At 37.4% G+C, this 27,737-nt stretch overlaps 1 protein-coding gene across 1 annotated transcript in view; it reads right to left on the bottom strand.

The window, feature by feature from the left end:
• Window positions 1-27,737, bottom strand: part of ELP4 (elongator acetyltransferase complex subunit 4) — a 133,281-nt gene that overhangs the window by 18,974 nt on the left and 86,570 nt on the right. The gene's annotated exons all lie outside the window — the stretch shown is intronic.

Genomic DNA, 27,737 nt, shown 5'->3' with positions numbered 1-27,737 from the left:
TATCAGCATCCTATGGCACTGGAGAGAGTGCCTTGAATCTGATTTTTTTTCCTCCTATGGCAGTGGAGAGAGTGCCTTGTACTCAGATTCTCCTTTTACCTTATTGCTGAAAGTATGGGAAATAAAATGCATCAGCTTAGTCATTGAATCTGATCCTGGGTCAGGAAAAAAAAAAAAAAAGGAAGAAGAAAGGCCTTTCCCACACTTGCACTGAGAAGTTCCACTTTCTTTGCTCAGCTTTCAGTTCTAAAGGTTTGCAGGGTTTTGTTAGCGGGGACAAGGGCACAAGGAGGTGGCAGAGAGGACTGAGCCCTCTTGGGAGGGTTCCTCGGTGAGGTGGCAAAGGCAGCAGCCAAGCCCTTAGCAGGAATTCTGCTGGCTCAGCATCAATCCTGCACATTGGCTCATTGGCAGGTGTTAATGTGCTCAGAGAGAGCCTGCTAACAGCCCATGACCTGAAGGAACTCTCTAATCAGGAGCAAGTGAAGCAAGATTGATTCAAAGTAGGGCAAAACCACTGCCATGTCAGAGACGGATTGAGGCTGTGAGGCCGAGAGGCTCAGCTCCTTGTGTGCCCAGAACTGCTCCTCTGGAATACTCAAAGGTCAGGTTCATGCGTGTCCTTGTCTGTTCCTCTGCTGCACTGCCTCTGCTGGTGGCTCTTCTGCAGCCAGGGAAGCTCCAGCACCAAACTGGATTAACCCTTAAGTGATGATTAGCAACATGTTCAAATGCCACTTTACTGGCTTAAACAATTATCAAGTAGCCTGGAAAAAAATACTCTCAAACTCTGAGGAGAGGATAAAATAAAACAAAATAAAGAAGAACTGTTAATGATGCCAGTCTGGGGAAAGAAAAAAAAAAAGAAAAAGAAAAAGAAAACAATTTCAAACCCATTGGGCATCAGAACCAAACAGGGAAAAGAGGGTTGCAAAAAACATTGAGAACATGACAGTTTTTCTTTTTAAGAAACACAGGCACTTTGAAACACAAGCAATAATAGATATATATAAATCAAATGGAAAAGTAGATGTTACAATGGTGGAAGTGACAGTTTTGTGTTAGTTCACTTTACAGATAAATTCTACAGCACAAAAGGCTAAATTCAGCAATTATGATTTAGGAAAAATTATGTAAAGGATTCAGTGTAGCAGCCATACAAATCTCTTGGAGTAAAAAGAATTTGAGATAATAAAAAACTCGCCAAATTTGATTTAGTATCTTTTCATCCTTGCCAAAGATGCTGGTTACTAGACAAGGAAAGCCTTGTATAACATGAGCAGCATAACACTTTTATTTGGATCCCTTGCAAATAGCTTCAGCTGACATTTAGGCATCAAGTAAAACAAGTCAGACAGACATGGTTGTGACCATAGCAAAGGAATATTTAAATGTGAAATGTAGTAAATGTCTCTCACTGGCACAAGAACAAGGATATAGAAAAATATGGGCAGGATGTGAACTAATTCAGCTAGAATTGTCAGCATTGTGGGGGAAATTGCATGTGCCTTTTTAAAAGAGCTTACTGCTAGGAAAGCAGGTATATTGCTTCTCTGGGTTTCTGTAATGTGAGTGGAAGGGATTGTTACCAGGAGAATACCTTTCCTTTTGTCAGATCTTCTGATCCACACTCAGCAAAGGGCAGGAAAGGCCACTGAAATACCTTGGTCTTATTTATCAGTGGGTTAATCCCATGTTCATTTGTGGGATAATGTGTTTTCTGTGAGGAAGTTGGCTGCCAATTTCATTAGAAGCAAGAACTAGATTTTATTATAGTAACAGAGAAGTCTTAAAACAAGCTCATGAACCAACTCCTCATTTCAACTGCAGGAATAAATAAAGGAAAGGATTTTTCTCCCCCTGCACCTGACAAATGATGTGGTTTTTGCTTGATTGCTGGTCAGGTTTTACTCAGAGGTGTAAAAGAAATCAATCTACTGCATTTTGCTTCCAGGAGGTATACTCCATTGCTACTAGGCTAGGCCTCAGCTTTTTGTTTCTAATTATGTGTTCTCTTGATTCTTCAGAATAGTTTGTTTAGCCCTAAGAGAGTACTTTTCCCAAGAACAGGGGTGATGTCCCGTTCTTTTCACTGTAATGCTAAATTCTGTATACACCACTTTCATACCAATCATTAACCTCTTAGTCCTACAGCACTCCCTTTATAACTGGTTTATCTCACTTGATGCTACAACCTCCTTGAAATATCCTTCAAGACACAGAGGGAAAACAGCCAATTATTTCTGTTCCCCAGCCTCAGCACAGGGGGTGGGATGAGGAAGAGAGCACAAAGTTTCTGCCCTGTCCTTATCTATCAGGAGGAAAAAAAAAATCACACCAGTGAAGGATGTCTGTGTGCCCCAAGTTCAAAATCCTAACAGTCTGAGTAACCCTGATGCCTTGAGAAAGCTGACATAGAACAGAGACTGGATAGAGTTAAAAAATAAAGTAGGGATTTATTAAAATCCCTCCATGGATCCACCTTGGGCAGCACAAGAGCCCAGCCAGGGCTGCACCCAAGATGAACCCAAATGGTCCCAAAATGCACGAGGAGCGCTCACGGGGTCTCTCCCTGGGATCAGCTCTGCTCCATGTGCACATTGCAGTTCAGTGTCCAATTCCAGCTCAGCCCCTGCACTCCCATCCTGCTTGTTTTTCTCTCTCCAGCCCACGGGGTTTGTGCTCTTGGGCTGAGATTTGGATCATTTGTCCTTGGTGCCCAGCTGGAGCAGGAATTGTTTTGTCTCCCTGCTCTGTGCACAGAGCTCACCATGCCCTGATGTGAAGCCCAGACCCACACACTAAAGCAGCACAGAATGTGAAATATAGAAAAGCTGAACCCTGAGGCATCACCTCCATAAATCATGGAGAGTTTTGAGCAATTTCAGCCTTGCCTCTTCCTCCTCCTTGCCTTTCTTCCTCCCATTCCATGGCCAGAAAGAGTCGCAATTGTTGGCTGAGAAGGGTGAATCCTCAGTCCCACAGAGCTGTGGCCATGGCAGTGTTCTCTCCCAGGACAGGAGGACTTGGTGCAAGAGCAGAGACATCAGAGATGTCCTGTGGTGTCACTTACTGGTGGTTCTGAGCACTCCTGGCAGCTCTAACTATTTTCCAGCTCTCCAGTCTGAGTGCACCCAGGCTCCTCCTGAGCACCACCAGCACCTCTCCAACCTTCCTTGCAGCACACGTGGCTTACCCAAGAACATGGAACACCAGGAAAAAATCCCCCCTAGAGAGAGATCAGCACCCCAAAAGTGCTTTTACTAAAGGTACAACACTTTGCATGCAAAGCCATGAGGTGAAGGCACCTCCACACGAGTGAAAAACCCAAAAAGCAAATCCACAACCACAACCTGCCACTGGAAAACCACAAAGCACAGCGACAATACATTCAGCACTAAACATGACTGTTACAGCACGTGTCTTTACACAGAAAGCACAGCAGCAAATAGAAACCAAAGAAGGAAAAGACAGTTAGAGTCAATGCTTATTTTACAAAATTTTACCTCAGGGAGCTCCCAGGACTCATGAACTGAGAAAGCACAGATTTAAGAACCAAGATCTATTATTAAAATCCTCACTTCTGAAGAGAGTGTGTGTTTCTAACTTTATTCCATACGACTGTAATTGTGTGCATGCAGGATGGCAAACAGGAGGGCACTAGCATTTTTAAAGAAGGAAAATGTAATTATCTAGACTAATTCAATGTCCTCTGAAACCCCAGTATTTTTAATTAAAAGAAAAAGGAAACCGAATGAAAAACTTTTTGATGCTGTTGTGTTATTAAGGGTGGATTTTTAATCACACCAATTATTTCTAAGAAACACATCATTACACACTTTAAATTAATTTCTACTTAACAACTTTGGGTGATTAAGTCTTAAGCATATCTCACATCATAAGCAGGGGAAAATGACAGTTTGATATGTTACATAATATGACACAGATGACACAGGCTGCTCGTTACTTAAGACTTTTATAATTTTATTTTTTCTTACTAAAAAAACTTCCACTGTTCTTGCCACTGTACTGTTAACAGAATGAGGCTCCAAATTACAGCCATTTACACTGAAATGTTCCAGTCTGAGGTGAGGTCTTGCACAACATCCAATGGCACATCCTGCCTGACAGGACTTGTGTGGGATGGCAGCTGCCAAAGCCCACAACTTTCCAGGCTGTCAACTTCCAGCCAGAGATATTTACCATTTACCATATTTACAGATACCTACCACCAATATTTACCAACTAATTAAATAGTCCTTTCACATTCTGGTCTAACTGAAGCTTGATGTTAACTAGGCACAGCACAATTACAGTGCACAACACATTTTGGTAAGATCCTAAAGGTCTGTGTAACCTCATGTGCATGTACAGTTCAACTCAGACAAACTCTGCAAGAATTCCAACACGTATTTGTATTTTCTTTGCAACCCTACAAAAACCTGCTTTGGGAACGCCAAGACCTACATGTTATAATTTTATTTTTAATAATTAATTTCTATTTCATTATTGTATCATTTTTAAATTTTATATTTTTAAAGGTATCTCTGTAAGCTCTATGAAGCCATTTATTATTACAAGCTATTAGTCTGAATTACTCTGGGAAAACACAGCTTGCACCCAAAGGTATACTAGGAAGGTATACCTTTGCTGGAAGGATTGGACTGCATTCAAGAATATATCAACTCCAGTATAATATAAACAGTACAGAAGAATATTTTCATGGGCACCACATAGTTATTGAGATCCTGATTTTGGAATCTAACCCAGTTTTAGTGAAGCAATAGCTTGTTTATTTCATTTGAGTTTATTGGAAGTTCCTACTTCTGAGAGAATCATTCCCTCTCTGTTACAATTACATGCCATGGCCTCAGAAAAACCATGAAGCTGCCAAAAACCTGCCATTTTAAGCCAGGTAATATACAGAGTATCAGGTTAAAAAGTTAACCCTCCAACTAAGCATCAGAAATCCAGTCCATCCCCCATCTTCCTGCTTTGCATTCCAGACCTGAACTTCCTTACAAGCCTTGGCACAACTCTCATTAAATAGTTGAGTTCAGGTAAGAAATTCCAACTTATTAAAAGCAATTAAGCTAGTCAGGGTATAAACAGCAATATTATACAATGCTTTCTCACTAGGAAATGAAATAAGGAAGAGCTGGAGTGACTTCTGGAAGAAGAACATTCTTTTTAATAGAAGTTAAATGAACTAGACATGAAAAAGGAAGTCCTTTGCTCTGGCTATGTCATCTGAGGGGAAATACCTTCATTTAGTATACAGGTAAAATTATTAAAGTAAACAGAACTTTTCACTTAGTATATGAATAAAATTATTAATCAAGTAAACAGAACTAATTATGCAGGACTTTTCCTCCCTCTTGGTAGAACGTAAATATCTGAAGCTTTGAAAAAGTGAGTAGTGAGTCATGAAGAGCCTAAAACAATCTCATCACACACTGAGACATTGCTAAGTAGGGCATGCACTGCCAAATGCTGAAGATTCTACCCTGAGAAGTATTCTCATGTTTATCTTGGGTCATTATCTTTCCTTTTTTTGGTAGCAGAACTTCCAAAGATCCCAGATAAGTCCAAGGTATGAAACCCATCATTGCAAAAATACTCAATTATTGTTTAGCTAGCCAAAAAACCTTCCCAAGTGTACTACAGGATTCATTATTTTAAATTAGTCCATACTATATTTTTTATCAAACATCTCATTCCTGAACTACACTTACACGGGAGCCATAAGAAATGAAAGGAAAAAAGAAAAGCAAAGTAATTATGCTCAAGAGTTGTGTATTTCCATTAACAGCAAACAATTATACAGGCATTTTCAAATTAGGCACTCTTCTTACTTGGCATTTTCAAGGTCACTGACTTAGTGATGGCAATGAACACTCACTTAAAAATAGACACTGACACTGCATAGTTCTTCAATTTTAGACCCCTAATGAAAATAATCATTGATTCCAGAAGAAAGCCACTGATCTCAGGGAGATCTACAAGATGAGAAGTTGTGCTTGGCCATGTCAGTGCCATGTTGGGAGCTCAAGGATTATTTTGACATGTCAATAGGTATCTACAGGATGTGGCAGGGAACATGAAGCCTGACATTTCAAAGAGTCTTCTTTCTCCAAGAGAATCTGCCTTCACAGAACACCTGAAAACACAAAAATATCTGGAGATACTGGGCTTTTAGGTAAGAAGGGGAAACTACCATGAAGAGGCAAAAAAGGGAAAATAAGCCACAATCATAAGAAAAATGCTGAAATCAGCACCTATGGCTTTTCCCCTAGCTCAGATAAGCATTTTAAGGCATTTAAGGTATATTATAATACTTGGATTGCAAATTTATCTGTTCTCTCTTATTAACTTATTGAATAACACAAAGTTTATTTTAAGAGGTGGAACTGGTTGGGAAGATGATTGTTGAGCACAAATATACTAGAGGTGCACTTCTCTGTGAATGCTCAGGAGAAGACAGAAGCTTTGGAGAGAAAGTTGTTCTTCTCCTTGCAATAAACAAACAATTTTTGATTTTCTTTTGCTCCAAGCCTTGTCCTCTGTGCACTGGCACAGTCCCATGGGCTCCTCAGCTGGGCCTCCACCATCAAAATGGTATCTGTGCATTTCCATATGCAATGACATAAAAAAAAATTGATACTGAATCATGAAAACACATCTCCTGCTAAAAAAGATCTCTTAAAAATGTTAAGAAGAAAAAGGAACTCACAATTGCCTCTTTCAGCTAAAAAGTCACTCTTTATTGCCTAAACAAGAGGCAGGAAGACAAACCCTCCATCTACAGGGCAAAGTATCTGAGCCTGAAGGCCAAATATACACTTTGGAAAATGAAATAGAAATTTCTGAACTATCCTGCACACGTTTTCACCCCCATCCACGTTAATACTATTTTGAAAGGCATGAATCTCTCAACAGCTGCTTTCATGTACCCTTTATTCCTGAGGCTTTCCTGGGAAGCTGAACTGACAGCCCAAGTTTTCTGGACCAAACTTCCACTGATTTCTTTTCTTTCATGGTAAAGAAGCCCCTCAGGATTATGTTGAGAGATCCTGCACAGAAATTTGAACAGAGAAAATGGAATTATTCCACTCCACAAATAACCAAAGCAAGCAAAGGGAAAGAAACTGAAGAGATTACACAAAGGATAATGAAATTAAGATATCTGCCACATTAAAAGTAGACACAAACACCTAATTTGTCTCTCTAAAACAAAATTAAGAACAACAGAAATGATAATTTGGTCCCTGTTGCTAATCAAAATGACTTTAGCATTATTTTGCCCAATTGAATATTTTTCATGTGCTTGCATTAAAATATGGGTTATTATAAAAGCAGGAAATTATCCACAAAATCAAGATATGTTTCTCTCTTTATCCAGGAAGCCCCTAATCTGTATGACCCAAAGCCATGAAATCTTGTGGCCTTCACCCTGCACATAAATTTCTGCCAAGCAATTACTTGAAAGTCACCTTAAAGTTATTAATTTCTCATATTTACCAGCAGACAAGAACAATAATACCAATTTATGCTGGAGGTAAGGACTTGGTTCAATTTGCTTTTTCTTCAAGTATGACACGTGAGAAAAAAGAAAAGATGGACATGATTAAAACAGTTTACAGGAAATTTGAAGAACAGAGCTATGGGTTATTTTATGGCCTGTGTTTCAAATCAGATCATTACTTTAATTGTCTTTTGATACTACTGCGTGTAGAAAATGCTTTCTGTGTTAGAAACCGCTTTGAGATACCATTTCTCTAGGACTGTGATCACAAATGGTATTACTGAAAATTATTTTCCTCGTTATGACTTAATTATTGTTAAATAACGCCATTTTACTTGCAGAATTTCAAGACATTTTTGAGGAGACTTAAGCTAGATGAAAGCTCTGCTAGCAGACAATTTTTGTATTGCATATGTAGGAGTTTAGATTTATGGTATGCTTTCTCTTTGTTTATAAACTGTTACTCTAAAAATAGAATCCAAACTATTTGAAAATACTTAAAATTCTTACTACACTGAAAATAAAATCCAATCTATTCAAAAATACTTATGTCTTACTACACTGAACTCTAGGACACATAAATACACCCTAAAAACCAACCTGCAAATAAATACACACTAAAAACCAACCTTTCTCCTAAAATTTCTTTTACTAATTTAACATGTTCTAAAAGTTATGTTGACTAACAAAAGCAGGAGAAGCTGTTGAAGGTACACAAGGGGCCAGCTCTTCCAAAAACCTTCAGCCACAGGCTGAAGCAGGCTCTGAGCAGATAAAATTCAAGAGTTCAGATGCCAGGCTCCTGCTGCTGCTGCTGACCCACAAGTTCGTAAGCTTGCAACTCAACAGGAATGATTTTCACAATCAGCTTTGGCCACCTGACAGTGTTCTTTGCCCAATTTCAAACTTTGAATCTGGGCTGAGGGGATTCTGGAGCTGATCACTCAAATATTGGCTCTTTACAAGAGCTAGAACCAGGATGCTCTCAGATAAACTGCTAGACAACTTCAGCACAGAAACTGCCAACTAACTCTGCCTAAACTGCTCTGCAAAAGCTTCATTCAGTCTGTTAAACTTCTGCTGAACAGGAACCCAGAAAAGCAAGCTACTGACCTGGTCTGCTGTCAAGCATAAAGTGTGTGACCTGTAAGTTTTATATCACTACATAACCAGGAGAGGAGGCTCCTGGTACTGCTGCCCAACCTGAGAGCCACCTTTAGTGCAGGATGCCAATGGAAATGTCACTGAGGCCAAATTCCTCCCGGGACAGCAGCACTCCCACTGGGAGCATCATATGCTTGTGGCAAAAACCTGAGGCTGTGGATCCCCTGACAGGCAGCAGAAGGAGGGGTGGCTCCTCCAGCCACCAGGAAAAACCTCCTGACAGCAAATGGTGCACAGCAAGTCTTACTTCTAGGAAATTGTATGCAAGAATCGTTGAGATAGCATGAAATAGGTTCTGCAGCTTCACTGCTCTGACTCCACAGCTAAAAAAAGAGTAAATTTTATTTCTCTGCAGTTTATTGGATGTAAGTACCCAACCCTTAATTCCACATAGCTCAGCAGAGGTTTTGCTGTCTTTTGTTTCTTAGTATGCTTCAGGTTTTGGCTTTTATATATCTCACATTCTGAGCTGCTTTGGTGTGTGGGTCTGGGCTTCACATGAGGGCATGGTGAGCTCTGTGCACAGAGCAGGGAGACAAAACAATTCCTGCTCCAGCTGGGCACCAAGGACAAATGATCCCAATCTCAGCCCAAGAGCACAAACCCCGTGGGCTGGAGAGAGAAAAACAAGCAGGATGGGAGTGCAGGGGCTGAGCTGGAATTGGACATTTAGCTCCAATATGCAAATGGACTAAAACTTATAAAAATGTGAGATCTCATGATCAAGCCCTCTTTTGCTTCCATCTTGGAGCCATCCGGGCAGAGCCATGGCTGTGGCTCTGGCACTGTCAGGGTGTGGCCTTTGAAGGCTCTTCAATAAATATCCACTTTATTCCTCTTAACTCCATCTGGTCTCTGTCCCAGCTCCTTAAGGCATCACTTAGGTCAAGTTCATGGAATGAAGTATTCATTAAATAACACCCTCCTTCACAGGGTAAGCATGCAGACAGATGAGTGCTCTCCATGTGCTGCCCTTTTGCTAAAGAACAAAGAATTCAGGTGTTCCTTTGATGCAAACCAAGCCCAGTGTGTTTAGAAAGAAGGCACAGATTCTTTCTTTTTTCCTCTGGAAAGCAGAATTAAAGAAGATACCATGTCAATTTGTAATTGATGAAACAAGATTATTGAGGAACTCCTGACTTCTCTACTGACTTTCCCTCTTAGCTGGAACAATCTTGGCCAGCTGATTTGGTTAATCATGGAGAAAGTGAAAACTTTCAACCATAAGAAGAATCTGATGCCTAGGCTATTAATAGATTTTCTTTGATGATAAATGTCAAATGAAAAACTGCTTATATGAAATTATGGTGCCACTATATAATATTAAAATGTGTAATTCTTCAGGTTTTCAGTGCTATGCAATGGAAAGTCAAAGGCAGAATTTCATCTGTGATGACAAGGAATTGCTCTTCACTGACCTTCAAACTCTCCACTACTGCTACTTGTCTGAAAGCTAACAGGCAGTTCTACAACCTTGGTTTTTAACATGTTCAATAAATAGCTGCTCTCTGTATAGGGAGGAACAAATAAATCATTAAGGATTTTTAAATTATTAGTGACAACATAGTGCTTAACTGTGGAAAAAAAAATTTAGGAGTATACGCAAATCATTGCCTACTTGATTTTTGTTATTTCTAATTTTCTTTTTCTTCAGCATATCATCCACTTCCAGTGCAATTATTTCACAGAAACGACTTTGCCTTAAAAGTGTTTGCAAATTGTCGCAAATTTTTTTAAGGAAGTAGATAAGCAAGCTGTAAGAGACCTAAAACTGAATGGTTTAGAGTAGCCAATCTTTTTATTCTAAAGTTTGTAAAATAGTTTACATATATCTTATTTATATATAACAGTTTTTATGTAGATATATATATGTATATATTTGCATATTATATACACAGACACATACATATACTTATCTGTTTGCATTGTGTAGGTGCAGCACTGCAATGCCACAAATGCATCCAGCCAAATTTAGCTAGCTAAGCTGACTAACTAAACTTTGTTCTTGGTCTCTGACAAGAAAGAATAATTTTTAAAAAGAGGTAATTTTCAGTCTGTTTTCCTAACTTAGAAATAATTTTTTTTTTCTCAATTAATAATTTAGACATTATAAATTGGTCCTGGGCACCCAAAAGAAGGAGCATTTTTATGGTCCTATGAGCATACGCTTTATGTCAAGAAAACTATATTTTTGTACATAATACAGCCCCATAAAAAGATTACACTGAAAATAGCCCTAAGACAGAACAAATCATGAAGAAGTTAGTGCATGTGTTAAGCCTGTAGAACCAAAGCTTAAAAATAATATTCTTCTGACATTGTGAATGAATGTCACTTTCATATTTTTGTGGGAAAATTTACATGGACACTTTGAAGGCAATTTGTGTCTCATGTATGTGGTTGCCATTCTCCTATTTCTTAGTATATTTCTAGAACTTGGTAAAGATAGTTTTGGCTGTTCAAATGGGATTTGCTCAAATGGCATTACCTTGGCATATTGATATTAGTTTTGAGAGAATGTTTCTGATCAGTTGGAAAAAAAAAACTGCTCTACCTTTTGCTATTAAAAATATTATATTTAGATACTGTGTGGCTAAATCAAAGAATAAAATAATTTTGAGAAGTATTTCCTAAAACATGGACGTTTGCTTTTTAAAAACAGTGTTTCAAGTAAGAAACAGATCCAATCCTTCCTTGTAAGCACATGGAAAGCTGCCTGTGAATGCTGACCAAATCTGGAGCAAATCTCACTATCACTGCAAACAAATAATTGACAAGAAGGGAACTTGCTTCTCTTCAAAATAATTCATAGTGTCAACCAAAAGAACTAAAATTTATGTCAGCTTTGGTACCTTCTGTATTATTTGTCCTAGTAAATGTAAAGGGTTCTGCCATTAAAACATAATAGAGATTTATATCAAATTGATCGTATTTATAATATTAACTTCAGCCTATTTGAAGCAGAAGGAAGGCTTTTACAGATGACACACAGTTTTATTTCCCCTGAAAAAACATTAGACATTCTATCTAAACTATAAATAACACTGTATTTTATGACTAGCTAAATCATTAATCAAGGTAAGTATGGGAAAGCCAAGAGATCTCAGTTTACCTGGTGGCTGATTGCCCAGCAACCATTGCCTAGAATTGTTTTTAGCAGCAGCTCGGTGTTCCTGGAGCCTGTGGGCTCTCAGGATGTTCTTTTCCTGCAGCAGGGCAGGGAAAACTAAAGAATCCAAACAAAACACTTGCAGCCACGTTTCAGATGTGTCCATGCTCAGTTTCCCTGGCTGCAGCTCCATCACGGTCACTTTGAGAAGCCAAGCCTGCCTACAAGTGGGAATCTGCACCTTGGGAGCCCAAATCTGGTCTTTGGACTCAGGGAAGTAGACCTATTTGATGAATCAAGTGCTAAAAACAAGTTTTTAAAAAAGGAATTACTTGACTTCTATTTATGAAGTTATTTTATATGATGGTGAGAACTAGAGGATTAATATATATTTACATTTCATTTAACCTTGTAAAACAGCCACAGAAATGTTCCAGACCAAGGAAATCTAACAGTTTACTCCTAACATATTTCCTGCTGCTCACAGTCTACCATTCCACTTCAAAACCATTAACTTCTGGACATTCTATTTTCCCTACATTCTCTACTTACACCTCAGGCTCATCTCAGGCATCTTCACTTTTTATTATTTTAATAGATTTATTTTCCTGGTTTGGTTCCTAGCCACCATCACCCTGTTCACTTTTCTCACATACCCACATTGCTCTCCAATAAATCTACCCAATGCATTGCCCCAACAGAGAATGGCCCAACAACTGAGGTTCTCAGCCACAATTCAGAAACTCTATTTTCCCCAGTGCTGTGATTTAACATCTCCTGGATGCTCCTATCAAAACATCGGCAGAAATCCAGACAAAGATTTCTGCCGAGTCTAATTCACCCTGATTTTTTGGCAAAATGGATGATAAAGCTAAAATCATCCAGGATTTTAACTACTGGGACACACTTGAGGTCTGGAGTGTAAAAGTTGTAGGTCTGTCTTCATTGAAGTCACCTTCCACAGATCAATCTTTCTAAACTTTTTACTGTTCAGACTTTCTAAACAGAAGTTTCTGGAAGCAAAGATCCCATTCAAAGCTACTACAGAGGAAGGATGGCTGAACGTTTCTGCAATAGATTCTGTCAGAAAGAAAACAGCATGTAAAAATGTACCAGGTTAAATAAAAAAGCCACTTTAACATTAACTGTATGAATATTAACTGTAACTATTAACTGTCTGAAATATCCCTGACTTACAGGGCTAAAAGCAGTTGAAGGAATTCATTTCGTGCCAGATTTGCCTTGCCGTGATGTTTTCAGTAGCTTGCCACAAGAAGGGAAAGTTGGGTACAGCCTCAATCAAGATTCAACTGTAATTTTAACACAGCAGTAAATAAATGATTCACTGCCAAATAAATCCTCAGGGTAACAAGTCTAATGCTCAGTGCATTTGATACTCTTCCATTCCCTTTCACTAGACATGACAGACACACTTTTGGGTGAGTACAGAGCCCAAACTGAATTCTTTGGTGCATGGAGAGCTCTGGAGACTGCAGACCAAGCAGAGATGAGGTAATGCTTCCTACCCACACCCAAAAATATAGATAAATAAATATATAAATACAAATATATTTACATAATATATATTTAATAATAACATTTTAAATACATTTAATTGTAATCTATTTATATTAAATCTAAATATATTCGGACTTGCAAAGCCTTTATCAGAAATGAGAAGCTGGATTTTAGCTGAAGCAGCCAAACCAGAGACTCTTTTTCTAGACCCACATAAGTGCACATCCCACCCAAGAAGAGAGCAAAAAGGGAACAAATTAGCTAGACCGCAGCAGAAGCAGCCGAAGGGGGAGATTCAAACAAGAAGCAAATGTCCAATACATTTGGCCAGGATTTCTCTGCCTTGTGCCGTTTGTTCCAGCCTTCTCTGTTTTTCAGTCTCCACCTCATTTTCACTTCCCACCTATGTGATCCTCCCTGTTATCCCACTTCCAATATCTTCTTGTGCTCAGTGTTTTTTTTTTCCTGGCTTTGTCTTCATTTAGCTCATATTTTAAGTTCCCCTTCCTTCAAATAAACCAAACAAAACATTAATAATGGCATTATTATGGCATTTGGTGTTGACTCCTGATTTTTTTTTTTGTACCTGTGGGTTATGTATTTGTTCTCTGCCAGGTGTCTGCAAAGAGCAAAGATCATCTGCTTGTTGTATTTGTATATTTATGGGTGCCTACCATCAGCCCCTGGCTGACCACACCACGAGAACCACCATTACAGACATAAAAAATAGCACGATGGTGAAATATTTGAGTGCAGAGAGATACTGCACATTGCTGCCTGTACTGAATTGTTCCTGGAGAGATCAGACTTAGGACACACACAATATTTTCCATTTCTGCTGCAGTCATTTAGCCCCATTGCTAAATCCATGTTTGTCTCCACAGACACCAAGGCTGTAACGAGCACTGGCAGTACCCTGACATTAACTGAGAGCAGGTGACCAGTTTAGCAAAAGGGAGAAAACCCAGTGGAAAATGGAATATTGGCTCCTTTTCATAGTTAGGGGTCAGATTATCTGTCCTGCTGTGGGATCTTTTAGATGAGATGCAAGATTTAGAGTTCAGCTCTCACAGGGAACCAGAGTCTGTTTTTGAAGATGTCAGCTATTAACCCTGACCTAGCAAAATCCTGCCCCTGATAAATAATTAATCTTTGTCTAATTTCATTACAACAGATATTCTATTCAGATAAAATATTTTTTTACATTTTTCCAAAATAAACATTCTGAGGGCTATTGTGTTTCGTTCTTGAAAGCAGTTAAATAAAACATGGATGATCTCCTGTATAAACACAGTTGTTCAAGTTCTTTGGGATGTCTTAGGCATGGAATCAGTCCATTCAGGTACAGCAGGACTCCCCAAGATTTCAGAATGGGAACTTAAAATACTGAAATAGCGAATATCTTTAAAATATCAGTGTGGGTTCACTGTCATTTCAAGCAATTCTTAAACCTGACAAAATTTACTTACCCTAATTATGATTAGATTTTTCAGCCTAAAATCATCGCTGGTTAGTGACTCAACTAATGAGTGTTTTTATGATTTATTAGTTAAAGCAGAAGATTATGAGTTTAAATTCTACTCCTGATTAACTACATTGGAAATTTTATACATGACTTGTCATTTTAAAATAATGGTATCTTAGAGTTTAATTAAGACATGCAAGAATTCTGAGTAACTTGAGGTGTAGGATTCAACATTATTATTACAAATTATAAGGAAAATACCTCACAGTATTGCTATTATTAACGTTACCAATATGAGATTTAGGATAAGGTGGCAGCTTAAACCAATCAAACTCAGAACAAGATGTTGTCCACTGACAAAGAATTTATCTGCCCCGGTGCAGGGATTACTGTGCAAAGCATCATGACCTGCATTGCACAGGGGGTCAGATTAAGTAATCACAATAGTTTCTGCACTCTAAAATCCTGTAATATTTCAGGCTGAAAAGAAGTTAAATACAAAGCTCTACTCGCTTCTTTCTTCTGAGTATAAACTATATGAGTGCCATTCAAGTATATAAACACATTCATTAGGTTTTCAGTAGGCTTCCTTTCTAAGGAAAGAAATTACATACTTTTGAGCTCTCGAGTGAACTACAGTGTTTTATGCCTTTAATTCAACACTCTTAGGGCTTACAGTTCATTGAAATTCAAAATCATGGGTACAAACTGTGTTCACAAAGAAAATGTTGACCTTCCTATATAGCAAATGCCTTTTCGTTCCCCTTTTTTTTTTATTTTAATAAAGAAACACTAATGAAGCTGAAGGAGGTAAAAGATTTGACCTTCCTATTAAAATAACAAATGTAATATAATTCACATATTACAGCATGTTGGCTACTGCTCATGAAATAAAATACTGCAACAGAAAGAGCATATTGTTTCCACACATCGAAAATATGCAAATTAGACAAGTATTCAATATTCACTTGAAAGCGAGAAAATGTACCAGACTACCAATGGTATTTAGGAAAGCAAACTGGTTGAACATGATTATTTGAATTTAAAAAATGGGTATGGGATTCCCCTCTCTTTGCTTCTTGCCATATATGGTGTCTGTGGAATATCCACAGGGCAAATTATTCACTACCTTTTTCAAGATGAAAAGCTCCTGATTGGCATCAGACATCAAGAGGGATTTTGGCATTAGAATAGATTTACACTTGATGACATGTCAAAGGCCTGAAACAAAAACTACAGAATTTACTCATGAATGCCGAAGGCAAGGCACTTATTCAATGGTAGCTCAATGCACATCTTTCCAAGGATGGCATTCAACCACCCCAAGAACAAAATACAGCAAACAAAACATGGTTATACTTGGAAATGAATGTGCTTGACTAGACTGAACAAAATAACAGCCAGCATTACCTGTTGCCAGCTGTCAGTGAAGAATAAAGAACTGTAACATCCTTGTAAGAAAGAGGGAAACAGAATCCAAGCTCATAATGAAAATACAGCAGTTAGAGGGATGAAGTAGGATCAGCAGCACTATGTGTGGGCATGATAACTCCCTGCTGGCCCTTTAAGAGTGTGTCCTCACTCCTCTTATCCCCCTAACACTTGAAAATAAAGAAAAACTGATCAGGAGAGCAGGCACAAAGTGTTGTGTAAGGATATGTGACATATTGCCAAATTTTGCCATTTCTTCTTCAGCCTCCGTTGTGATTATTTTAAAAATAATTTCACTATTACCATTATAGTGAAGGGCTTGTAAAATATAGTTAGAAGTGTTGACAAGATCACAATTATTTTGGCACAGCCAGTTTAGTGACCACCGAACATTCCCCTGCTTATCTTAATCGAACAAAAACGCAGGTATCTCATTTCCATGTTGGATATGTGGGAAAGACCATCCAAAATAGGTTTGGCACCTGTGAGCAATGAAAAGAATATGTACAGTGGAAGCCATAAAGAGAAGGAAACAGGAGAAGCACAAGGGAACACCCACTCACCCACGGAAAATAGAGATTGCTTCAGCTCACTTTGCATTATTTTGTACCCCTGTCCTTACAGGGATCAACCCATGTCACATCTGACACACAAAGTTAAAGGAGTGCTTTGTGCAGATAAGGTCTCAAAAGCGAGGAGCAGATTTTACCTGAAGGACCTGCAACTTCAACTAAATGCAAAGAGTAACTTGCATCACATCAGAAAAACATAAGGAAAGTTTGTATTTGGTTTTTCCTTACCACAGAGATTCAAAGTACCGGTGAACATATTTTTTTAAGAATTATATTTCAAAGTCACTTTAGATACAAAGCAAATTCATTAGGAAGAGTTTGCTGTTTTAAAATAATATAAACAGTTATTTTGGTTTTTCTTTTGATAAGACTGTGTTAAGAAGGACACTACATGCTCCTGAAAGATTCTAATGGATTTTCAAATACATAGTTTATTTAGAGCACCAGTGGCTGAACATACTGTAAACTGCATCAAAAATTAAAATTCACCTGTTAGTCAGGATCTGCCAGAATGACCTAATGTTCATAGGAGATAATTAGTTGACTTTTCTAATGAAGATATTGAAAAAATGGCAGTATGTAGTAGCCATCATATTTTACTGCTTTTAAGATACTCAGTACTTGTAAATACAGACAGTTCCTTTAGATTTGTACAAATGACAGATGAAGTCCTTGGAAATTTGGTACAATTTGTAGATGCAAATCACTTCAAGAAAACTGTTCCAAAATATGCCACCTCCTCCTCCCAGGGTCTCTTCTAAAAGACAGTGAGAGAAATATTTCATCTTCAAAATGCAGCACACATTTCATATGAGATGCTGAATAGTCCCAGAAATAGCCAAGAAATCAAAAACTTGACAAAATACAGATTCATAAAGAGTGTCTGTGACATCTGTGAAAAACATTCTGGATCAGCATTTTGGTTCAGGTGGCTCTGCCATCACCAGCCTCATTTTTTAAATTTTTTTTTTTTTGAGGAAAAAATAGCTCCCATGAATGGAAAAAGCTCCATTTTCAAGAAGAATCATTAACTTCAATGCTTACTGTAACAGGCATCCAGAGCGAGGTAACAACTGAAATTTAATGCATGTGGGAAGGTGAGAAAATACTTAAGGGATTGCTAAAACCACACCTTTTAGCACTTCTCAGATTACTGGTGCTCACTTCCAAAAACAGCATCTCCCTTTTCCTGCCCACTGGGATGCTCCCAGCTGGACTTCTGGACCATAATAAATGCCTTCTATATGTTAAATAAATGTAACAACAAAGCTACAGTGCAAATTGTGTAACTGAACATCACTTTAGTACTGCAAAAACAGTGAGGAAAACCCCTAAAAGAATAAATAAACCGATGAACTTTGCTGCTTTTCCCAAACTTTTTATTAAATTCTCTTCAATTATTTGTAACTGGAAGTATGTTTTTGGCTGAGATCAGAGAGTTCCACAGCACTATGACGTTTCTATGGTAGCAATTTTTTTATGGAGCAGCAAAATTATTACAGATCAGTAATTCAGCACATATAGGTGGGTCATAAAAAAAAGAGAGTTTCATTGAGATTTGTATATTATATGGTAACTCATACATGCATGAATTATTCTGTCAGCTTTTAAATTGACTATGTATAGCTGCATGATCATCTCTGTTTGTGTTAAGATTCACCCAGGATCAAAACACAAAACATTTCTGTGAAAGAAATTTTAATTTTATTTTGAATATATAATTAATACCATCTAAGCTCGTTCAGCAGCATATGTACATATATATTTTTATACTGTATTTCCCATATGAAGGGGAAAAACATGCTCTTGGAAATTAAGTATCTCTCTAGTTTGCTCATTAACAGGGATGTAGGTAATTATTTACCTGAATTTATAACAAATGATTGCACAAAAATATTTCCACAATAATCCCCATTCTGTTTTGGTTGATCTCTGAGCTAGTAAAAAAGACATTTTAATCTGCTTTTCTTCTATGTCAGATTATAGACAATTGGTCTCAGACTGCTTAAATGGCTGGAGCAGTGGAGAACCTCAGCAGAAGAAACCAAGTAAAGAAATTAAAACATCTCCAACTGCTGTGGAAATGAAAGACTAGGAACTTTTCTTCTAATTCCATAAGCACAACCCAAAAATGTACAGAACAACAAATGCAGTCCATATCTGGAATGCATTAATGGAAATGGCTAAAGTTTAATGGCCCAGATTGCTTTTAAGTCATTTTATCATATCATTATTTCATGCCGGGGGTAAAACCAGTTGTGAGAGGTCTTCCGAATGAATAAAGGTTTGTCAGCCAGAGCAGCAAAATGGATCTGAATTTTTAAATGCAGAGCTCTGAAATTCGGTGTGAAGACGTCACAACTGAGAAACACTTCATGCCTTATACACCATAAAGCAGAAGTTTAAGGGGATACCTGTAAGAAAAAGACTCATCTGAGTGGAACCCATTTTTTACAAGAAATCAACTGAAAACCCCACAGGATGGGGGAGACAGAATGAGGTGTAGGGAACTACCTTTTTCACCAGGACCTTGAAAATAATTGGACATTATTTTCTCAACATCACCCAGAGCTGGATGACTACAAATTACAGGTGAGTGTGAAAATGTGACTTATAGTCAAAGCCACTGTAATGCAACCACTTCCTTGCATATTTCTATGGCTTTATACCTTTTTAAACCAAATCACCTAGGGATGTCAACCATCTCTTTAGTTAATGTTAGGAATCAAGCATATCTGAGTGCTAAAAACTGTGTATAAACTACTTGGAACTGCCACCCATAATTCTCTAGTGCAAAATGATTTATTTTGTATATACTTCAAATAATGAACATCTGATTATTTGTTACTACTTATCAACCTGATGAGATAAGCTTCCATCTTCAGGCTTGGCAGAGTTTTGAATTATTACAATTACACTGTTACAAACATGGCTCACGTTAAAGTTCATAAAGCACTGCAGCTCTCTAGCAAAGTGCTCTTCAAATCAGGCTGCACATATTTGCACACAGGTCAGAATTTAGGGAGAAAACTCCCTATTTTCAATTACAAAGCTGCTTCCTTTTTCCATAGCAATAATTCAGTGTGATGGGCTCAGGCTGACGGATGGTGGTGGGGAAATTGGTGATGCATACCCACATTTGGTGGAAGCTGCATTACTGAAGTGGCTCCCTCTTTTTATGATAAGAGTGAAAAACAACCAACAGGATGAAAAACAAAGCCTCTGCCTATTTTACTGATTTATCCTGAACATTTTTATACACAATTTGGAAGCCATCTCTCAACTTTTAAAAATGAATAAAGCAAATTGAATGAATAGGTGCCTAAAAAGTGTTTCAACGTCACTTGCACTCTGCATATCTTTAAAGCCTATTTTAAAATATGCTGGGTCCTTGTATCCATAATTTAAGCCAGTTTATTCAGAAGAAGGCTTTTTGATGACATATTCAGAGCATAGTATAAGCAAAAGCCCTGCCTAATGTACATATTAGGCAAAATAACGCTGTGCATGTCCAAAATAAGTGTCTGAACTGTTTTAGCCATGACTTATTCATACACTCAGTATTGCTTTCATTAACTCTGTGAAAACATCTATTCAAAATATTTGTTTCTCATTCCATCACCTCTCCACTGCTAAGTAAAATGAATAACAAAATTATCATAAACATGCATTTAATTCATTTTGTCAGGCATAATACAGCATGTGAAGGAAAAGGTTTTCCTCTCTGACTGCAGGGAAAGAAAAGATATTAATCATTTTCTAATGGGAATCCTGCTCATAATAAGATCACAGTAAATTATTTAAAAAATAGTTTAGTTTTGAATATTTCAGATCTCTTTGGTAGGTCTAGCTTATACTGACAGTTTAACTTGGCTTCTTGTCTGTGTCTGTGCTGACATTTTCACTAAAACAGGACAGATTAATAGAAGATCAAAAATGTCACAGAACCCCCACACCTGACTATAATTTCCCAGTAATTATCCCACACTCCTTCTCCACCCTGACAATATAAGTTATCCTGACAATAAAAGTTATTCTCTTTTATTTAACCAGACTTCTCTCCCTGGAAGGGCAGATGTTTCCCCATTAATATGGCAGAATGTCTTTGTTTCCTCACCAACTGTAGAGACAAATGATTAGTACAACAAACTCTGGCAGTCTGCCTCACTGTTACTTGGTGCAGACAAGTCAAACTGTTTCACAGAGAATTTAAATATTTCAAAATTCAGAACAACCCCCTGAACCTATCACATCATCTACAGATAGGCTGACATTCAACCCAAAGTGTAGCCTATGTTGTAAAAATTTACAATAACACTTCTGCTCTCCAGTTGAAGTGGTGGTGAAATAGCACCAGGAGACAAAAAACAAAACAAAACAAAAAAAAAGAGTCTAATTTGATTTACATATAAATTTGAAGTAGCTTGCTGGACTTTTGCAGCAACACATCTTGGTGGAAAGCAGTGCTAAAAGCTGAAGATGACCTTGATGCTGCTGAGTAATGTAAAAGATTCAAGATGGCCCGACAAAAAAAATGCAATATAGTAAAAATTAATAAATAAAATAGACAGGATACTTTGCCTTGGCAAAGAGACCACTGCAAACTTGGCTCCACTGCTGTTGCTGCTATGTGTTAGGAATAGTCAGAAATCCCACATGAGGAGAAACATCCCGAGCAAGACGGGATGTAAGGAAGATGTTGCGAGGGAGACACCAGCAGAGAGTGCCTCAGGATGGGATGGAATGGAATTCACAATGGAATTCAGAATGGAATTCAGAATGGAATTCACCTCCTCTGCTGACACCTCCTCCTGAGGTGTGCAGGAAATTTTCCATCAGGAAATCCACATCTCTGTGTGGACAGACTGTGCCAGCCACAAAAGGCAGATCAATTCTAGAACTTACTGAAGGTGAAAACCAGTCAATGGCAGGATATAAATAAGATTACTTCTGCAAACTTACTAAGCTCACACTTTAAACAGCCTTTGTGATACTCTCTCAGGAGGCTATTGGAGGGTCTTGGATTGCTGTCACAAAAAAAAAAGAAGTAATAGAGACTTGGATTGCAAAGAAAGCTCCAGAGATGTGATTTGCCATGTCTATGAGAAACCAGAAGGTTTTTTGAGGAAAGAAAGCGATAGAGGGAAAATTTTTGTAAAAGATAGTTATTTCTCTAACTAAACCCCTCAAAGGCTAGAATCTGCTCAGTTTCTACAGTCATTCAGCTCATTTTGCACATGAAAATATTTGAGTACACAGATTTATTTTATTACTATGTTATCTGTATCATGTTTCTTAGATGTTAGTCTAATTGGATGAAAAGTCTCTTACTTCCTTCCACTTCAATATCCAGGCCAAACTGATCAGAATTCCTCTTCACCCACTAAGAGAATTATTAAATATACTATGAAACATGACACTAATCCACTATCTGTTTGGAATAGTATAAATAGAAATATAGCACCCAAGGCATCCTAGAATACATATATATCGACACATATATACATATATTTATAGATATAGGTAAACACAGAGGGAAATACAACCACCCTATACCCCAGAACAATCTGTTTTCTCTCAATAATATAGGGGAATTTCTTAATATTTAGCTGCTATTGATTAGCCCAAACTGAAATGAGTCTCTTCAGGATGATGGCATGCTATTCCCTTTAACAAAATGCATCAGTTTTTAGTACAAGTAATTTTTTTTAAAAGGACTATAAAGAGAAAAAAAAGCTTCGTGCTTATGAAAAGATAGAAGGCAGAGTCCTCCAGAATTTCAGTGTGAGCTCTCCACATAAAATGCTTCTGCATTTCAGCAGTTTCCTCTGAAATGTCAGAACTGAGGTTGACAGTACATGATGCAGCCTGTTTTGATGTTGCTTATAAACTCCATTTTTAAATATTTCTTTTGCTGAAACTGCCAAAATCACTTGCCCCAAGTTATTCATATTATCCTTCAGAACCCTTGACCATTTGATATCATGCATAAGATACCCCAACTCTTGTGAATCAATCAAACACACTGATGGAACCTTTACATGACTGGAACTTCCTCAGGAATAATCTTTTGTGCTTATTTTGCAGTTCTAAGGAGAAGAGGTGGTGTATTTGACCTTGCAATTTGAAGTTATAATAATATTCTATAGCTCCTCATTGAGTAAAAAAGATTTGAAAAACTATATTTTACTTGCTGTATTGATAAGATTACTACAGGTGTATTAAACCAGGACTTACATGAACAAAATAACAGGTTTGGGATAAATAAGACGTTTTTCTAATACACTGAGTCCTTCTGCTTGTTACAACTTAAAAAACTTCAACATTATAGTCTCTTTTACAACTCTCTAACAAACAGTTTTTGTGGTTGATAATGAAGTGATGCCTGCTACAATTCAGTTGCAAAAAAACAGGGCAATACTTTCAATGAAAGACTTTATGGTAAGCACTGTTCAGAGAGAAAATACAACTATTACTATGAGAACTTTTTAAACTGTACTCAAATTTAAAATGTTAAATAAAACTGTGATAGAGACATATCAGTTGAACTGGAATCATCACATCAACTGTTATTACTACTGACAATTTGGTCATAATTATAACTTTCTGTGCATAAAGGCATGATGAATATTGTTTGTACCACAAATTCATGTCTAATGACAGAGCAAAAAAACCTCTTGCCATTTATATTAAGATTTGGTCACTTCACCAAAATGGTGTCACTACCAAGTCTCATAAGCAGAGAGTCTTATTGGCATGAAACATTCCATTAAAAATACATGCTGAAAGGAAAAAAACCAAACTGTCTTGCTCTCAGACAACAAGATTCAGTATTATGGGCTGTTGAATCAAACACTGAAATGAAACACTTTAAAATCAACTGGTAGACACATATTGCCTTAACTCTGCAGAAGAGCTTTACAGGCAAAATTAATTAATGGGTCAATTCTTAAACTCTCTGCATCCTGTTATTTTCTGTTTTAAAATGTTACTAATTTACAATGACTTCCATGACATTAAATTTAGGTTAACACACTAATATATATTAACAAGATAATTATGTCAAAGGTTATCATCACCAGTTCATAATAAAAAGTTATGCTCAAAAATAAAAGTTATTATTTATAGTTTAGGCTGCATAATAAAGTATTAGCAACACAAAATGTTAATTAATTTCTAATTCTCTATTCTTTTATTTGGATTTTATGAAGGTTGATTGGACTTGATCCATCATTTTACGGAAAATTAATTATTTCAAATACATGCACCACTTTATGCAACCTGCCTGATTTGCATTGAGGAAAATTCAGCAGAAGTAATTGAGGCACAAGCAAATACTGGCACTGACTGAACTCAATTTTCATTCCAAATTTCTGCAAAATCCCAAGACACAACAATATCAGATGCAGGGGGAAAACAAACAAAGGCAATGTGTAAAGGGAACATGAAGAGAGAATATTACAAGAATCAGAGAACAAAGGGATTGCAGAACTATTTTAGTGCCATAGATGAACAGTGAGGGCTTCATTCAGGCAAGGTGGAATAAGATATCATATGGCATCCTGACAATTGATGTCTTCATTTAAATGTAAGAATTTACATTCTAATTAGAAAGAATTTACATCTTAATCAGAGGCAGCTGTATTATCTTGTTACTGTTTTTTTCAAAGGTAATGAACTAAAGTACTGCTGTGCTTTTTCAACCAGAAACTAAATAGACAGCATACAGTGTTATTTTATAGCCTACCTGCTGTAAGCTGTTATTAATATTTTCAGAGACTAAATTCCAACAAAATCTTTTAAAATAAAAATTGTACTTGACATTGCTCGAACGATATTATAAAGGCTTGTTTAAAATATTTAACTAAGACCCTTTCTAACTTATATTTTTAAGTACATGTAGTCATAAAGGTATCATTAGTATGGCACCAGTGAAGCACACTTTCATTTTAGGCTTCAAGTAATAGAGGATAATTTTGGAAGGGAAAAAGTATCTAGAAAATTTTTAATTAAAAAAACAGTTCCACATGTATTTCTCCACGTTGTTCACACAATACAGAAGAAGAAAATCAAATCAAAGGTCATTTTTGTAGCTCATGTGTAAATACACTTTCAGTTGAGGGCAAACTGAAGTGGTTTAGATGCTAATTCCAAAGGAGGAGCCCCACCAAGGAATATGGAGCTGCTTTTACAGGCATTTTCAGGCTTACAAAATCATGCTTTAGTAGTTCAGCCTAGTTACAAGTTTTTTTGGCTCTTGCACAATTTCAAGGGTTTTGATACCAACACATAATATACAACTGCTGCTGGGAATCTTCAGGTATGAGTGCAGAAGGAAGCAAAGACTTTTTTTTTCCCTATGAAGGAATTAACCTAGGAATAGTTCTGGGAAGCTCCTGGTTTAGTGACCAGCTCTGCAAAAACTAACTCTGGAAAAACTTTGTTTCACCATTATTTGTCTCTCCACATTTGTTGGATCTCTCTCTCTCTCTCAGCTCTCAAAAATCCTCAAAAGCTCAAATGGAAAATGTTTTGTAGGGACGGACTTTGGTTTGTAAATCCAAATGGAGATCAATTAGCCAGGCTTTGCTTTGCAGCAGGGATTAGAAAATACACATCCAACTCTTCAAGCCAATTAATGTCACATTCCACTGAAACACCAGTCCAAGGAACTCTGAACATAAAATGCAAAATATTTATTTATATTACAGATACCTGTGGAAAAAGGAAAAGCAAAATGAATCCCCCATGAAGACTGGGAGAGAGATTTCATGTGAGATTTTTAGATCCACAAAAACATTAGGAAGTTTAGTTCCTCACCCCTGAATGTTCATGCCACCTACCTTCAATTAGGATCACTGAACTTATTGATAAATATTTGTGCATTTTGGCAGTGATACAGCTTAAGAAGAGGAGATAAGGGGTAAAAACACACAGCAAGAATGTGAAAAGCAGTAAATGTGAATGAAGTAGATGTTAGTGAAGAAGTGGAAGGAACTGAAACAAATGTCTTCAATATATTATTTGAGGTGTTTTGTTTTACTTATTCCATTATTTCACATTATGAGATACATTTGGTATTTTCCCACTCTCTAAGTATATATCCATTTAATAATTAAGCTACCACTTTTTAAGTTTATCCAACAAGTTTTCAATTTATTGTTCTCGAAAAATTGTGGGGTTTTTTCCTACATCATCTCCTTCCCGTTCTGGTTACACTCTTCTAAAAAATTTGCTTTGCTTTTGAATATATTTAAATGTTCTTTTATTTCATATGAACGATTTAAACTCATCTTGACACACCATTGAGAGCACTTAAATTTGTTGTAGCTATACTTTAATTCCTCTCTTCACTGTTTGTTAGCACAATAAAAGAGTGTTTGACAGAAAAGAGTATGTTTTAATTTACATTTACTGCTGATGTCTTCCTAATAACCACATTGTTAATATCCCACTTACTGTTTAATTACTTAACGTCATTTCAAGAAATGTCGTGGTCCAAAGGGTGGTTTTTCTAATAATCTGTGTATCTAATATCCAGATTGTGTCTAAAAGAATTCTGTATCAAACAGTTTGAAGTAAAAATCGAACACAAATTTGTTGTTCTCATACTAGGTTAAACATTTTTGAAAAATGAGACATATTAAAAAAGTAAAAAAAACAGTAAAAAAACCCAAACAAAACCAAGTGTCCACTTAAAATTTTTAAAATAAATTTTTTAAATGTCAATTTTAAAAATAGTCCCACTTAGATTCTTCTATAATGACATGGAAAAAGAGTAACATATTCTTTGGATGAGCAGTCATCATATTCCCTCTTTCCTGTGAGAAGGAAAGCAGCTTGTGCAAACCTCTGGAATGAACTCTATGAAAAGGGAAAACATTCCTGTTCTGCACATGGAAGAGCAATGGAATCTCAATGCACAGATTGCCCCCAGTCCAGGCTGAGATCTCCTAAAACCACGTTCCTGTGAAGAACAGGGCTGCTGCCTTCTGCATCAGGCCCTTCATCTTTTCCTTGGTTGGCACAAGTAGGATCGGCATCAGCTGATTAATTCTTGCTACACCAATTAATTTAATATCTCCCAGGCTTTCCAAAGAACAATTGGCTTTGTCCTCCCTCCTCTCAGTTCAGCCTGAGCTCTGTGGGCTTTATTTGGTTCAAAATCCCGCTGTGGATCTGAGCAACCGCCTGTATCATTGGCAGGTTTATCTCTGCTGGCTGGACTGAAGAGAGCTCTGTCAAAAGTCAATGTTCTGTGACTCTCCCGTGGTGTCAAGGACACAGAGCAGGCTGAGAACAGAGCAGCAGGACAGTTTCACCATGAGGAAGGTGAGATGCAGCTGTCCCAACATCCTGCTCAACACAGGAGCTGCACTCCTCCAAGGGAATCAGGAGGCTTTGAAGACTCTGTCACTCCCAGCCTGGTGTGTCCCAAGATTAAGGACTCAAACCTGAGCTCAGAAATATCCATCCTAACTACTACTATGGGTTTAGCTATTTAGGAGAGCTCATACTCATGAGTATGAGCATCCAGCTCATACTGGATTTAGTTATTTATGAGAGAACATCCTGGAGCCACCCGAAACACTGGCTGTAGGAAGAGGAGCTGAGGGTTAAATGGATGCACGGCCATTCTGCTCACCGTGTGCAGCTCTGGGTGGTAAATGTGGCACATCCAGCTGGGTGTGACCATGCTGCACCTTCCCTTCATATACCAGTACAGACAGAAATGATCCTTTATCTGGAATCTCCCCTAAATTACACTCAAATGCCCAAGACCAAGCACGCCGGATGCAGAAGCACCGCAATATCACTGAATTCCTACAGAATTAGCAACAAGAGGAGATGTAACTTACACAAAGGTACTCATGCATGTTGGAATTCTAAAATTTCCTGAACATCACTGAGCTGTTTCATCCTCCAGTAAACTGTTACATTAATTCTTGATGT

Source organism: Pyrgilauda ruficollis, unplaced genomic scaffold (genome assembly GCF_017590135.1).
Source record: "Pyrgilauda ruficollis isolate IOZ18807 unplaced genomic scaffold, ASM1759013v1 scaffold153, whole genome shotgun sequence".
Taxonomy (NCBI): Eukaryota; Metazoa; Chordata; class Aves; order Passeriformes; family Passeridae; genus Pyrgilauda; species Pyrgilauda ruficollis.
The sequence above is the reverse complement of the archived record's forward strand: the minus strand, read 5'-3'. Positions and strand labels throughout refer to the sequence as shown.